This window comes from Styela clava, chromosome 5 (genome assembly GCF_964204865.1).
Source record: "Styela clava chromosome 5, kaStyClav1.hap1.2, whole genome shotgun sequence".
NCBI lineage: Eukaryota > Metazoa > Chordata > Ascidiacea > Stolidobranchia > Styelidae > Styela > Styela clava.
In genome coordinates, this window is record NC_135254.1 from 22,717,813 (window position 1) to 22,720,312 (window position 2,500).

General features: G+C 56.8%; 1 non-coding gene across 1 annotated transcript in view; it reads left to right on the top strand.

Annotated features, from left to right (window-relative positions):
* The first annotated feature begins 2,457 nt into the window (after positions 1-2,457).
* LOC144423605 (small subunit ribosomal RNA) overlaps positions 2,458-2,500 on the top strand; it is a 1,810-nt gene continuing 1,767 nt past the window's right edge. The window contains exon 1 of the ribosomal RNA XR_013476072.1: positions 2,458-2,500. This exon is cut by the window's right edge and continues 1,767 nt beyond it. This is a non-coding gene — a ribosomal RNA (small subunit ribosomal RNA).

Here is a 2,500-nt window from a genome sequence, read left to right on the forward strand (position 1 = left end):
ACCTAGCCCTAGGTAAGGCATGTCAGAGCGAAAGACAGTAATTTCGAATGAGCCAAGAAAGAGCGGTGCGGGGCCGGTCGGAGCGCACCCTTTTCTCGGTGGCTGGCGGGCGAGAGAGTGCTGCGTCGCCGGCATCGGCGTCGAAAGAAGCCGAGCCGAAAAAAGTTAAAGTACAAACGTGCAAGCATACTAACCTAACCCTAGGTAAGGCATGTCAGAGCGAAAGACAGTAAACTCGAATGAGCCAAGAAAGAGCGGTGCGGGGCCGGTCGGAGCGCACCCTTTTCTCGGTGGCTGGCGGGCGAGAGAGTGCTGCGTCGCCGGCATCGGCGTCGAAAGAAGCCGAGCCAAAAAAAGTTAAAGTACAAACGTGCAAGCATACTAACCTAACCCTAGGTAAGGCATGTCAGAGCGAAAGACAGTAAACTCGAATGAGCCAAGAAAGAGCGGTGCGGGGCCGGTCGGAGCGCACCCTTTTCTCGGTGGCTGGCGGGCGAGAGAGTGCTGCGTCGCCGGCATCGGCGTCGAAAGAAGCCGAGCCGAAAAAAGTTAAAGTACAAACGTGCAAGCATACTAACCTAGCCCTAGGTAAGGCATGTCAGAGCGAAAGACAGTAATTTCGTATGAGCCAAGAAAGAGCGGTGCGGGGCCGGTCGGAGCGCACCCTTTTCTCGGTGGCTGGCGGGCGAGAGAGTGCTGCGTCGCCGGCATCGGCGTCGAAAGAAGCCGAGCCGAAAAAAGTTAAAGTACAAACGTGCAAGCATACTAACCTAACCCTAGGTAAGGCATGTCAGAGCGAAAGACAGTAAACTCGAATGAGCCAAGAAAGAGCGGTGCGGGGCCGGTCGGAGCGCACCCTTTTCTCGGTGGCTGGCGGGCGAGAGAGTGCTGCGTCGCCGGCATCGGCGTCGAAAGAAGCCGAGCCAAAAAAAGTTAAAGTACAAACGTGCAAGCATACTAACCTAACCCTAGGTAAGGCATGTCAGAGCGAAAGACAGTTAACTCGAATGAGCCAAGAAAGAGCGGTGCGGGGCCGGTCGGAGCGCACCCTTTTCTCGGTGGCTGGCGGGCGAGAGAGTGCTGCGTCGCCGGCATCGGCGTCGAAAGAAGCCGAGCCGAAAAAAGTTAAAGTACAAACGTGCAAGCATACTAACCTAGCCCTAGGTAAGGCATGTCAGAGCGAAAGACAGTAATTTCGAATGAGCCAAGAAAGAGCGGTGCGGGGCCGGTCGGAGCGCACCCTTTTCTCGGTGGCTGGCGGGCGAGAGAGTGCTGCGTCGCCGGCATCGGCGTCGAAAGAAGCCGAGCCGAAAAAAGTTAAAGTACAAACGTGCAAGCATACTAACCTAACCCTAGGTAAGGCATGTCAGAGCGAAAGACAGTAAACTCGAATGAGCCAAGAAAGAGCGGTGCGGGGCCGGTCGGAGCGCACCCGTTTCTCGGTGGCTGGCGGGCGAGAGAGTGCTGCGTCGCCGGCATCGGCGTCGAAAGAAGCCGAGCCGAAAAAAGTTAAAGTACAAACGTGCAAGCATACTAACCTAATCCTAGGTAAGGCATGTCAGAGCGAAAGACAGTAATTTCGAATGAGCCAAGAAAGAGCGGTGCGGGGCCGGTCGGAGCGCACCCTTTTCTCGGTGGCTGGCGGGCGAGAGAGTGCTGCGTCGCCGGCATCGGCGTCGAAAGAAGCCGAGCCAAAAAAAGTTAAAGTACAAACGTGCAAGCATACTAACCTAACCCTAGGTAAGGCATGTCAGAGCGAAAGACAGTAAACTCGAATGAGCCATGAAAGAGCGGTGCGGGGCCGGTCGGAGCGCACCCTTTTCTCGGTGGCTGGCGGGCGAGAGAGTGCTGCGTCGCCGGCATCGGCGTCGAAAGAAGCCGAGCCGAAAAAAGTTAAAGTACAAACGTGCAAGCATACTAACCTAACCCTAGGTAAGGCATGTCAGAGCGAAAGACAGTAATTTCGAATGAGCCAAGAAAGAGCGGTGCGGGGCCGGTCGGAGCGCACCCTTTTCTCGGTGGCTGGCGGGCGAGAGAGTGCTGCGTCGCCGGCATCGGCGTCGAAAGAAGCCGAGCCGAAAAAAGTTAAAGTACAAACGCGATGCTAATGAGCGAGCCGTTGTCTCGACTAATATGTAGGGGGCGTTCGATCGAGCGTCTGGCTTGAGCGCTTGTCGGCCTAGCAGAACGGTCGCATTGTTATGCCCGGGTTTTAGGCACCGCTGCAGGCGGCCGGCAGAGCTCTTGTTTGTGCGAAACTGAATGGATCGAGCCCGAGAGAGGGCGAGCAAAGAAAAAACGCAAATCGCTCCGCCTGGCACTGCCGGCGAGAGCGTGGACGTCGCGGCCAGCGACTGTCGAAGCTGAGTACGGCCGCAGGCGATCGCCTCGGTCTTAAACGAATGCGACGAGCACGCGCCTCGCGGCCCAGCAAGGGCCGAGCGCAGCTGTCGCAGCTATCTGGTTGATCCTGCCAGTAGTGATATGCTTGTCTCAAAGA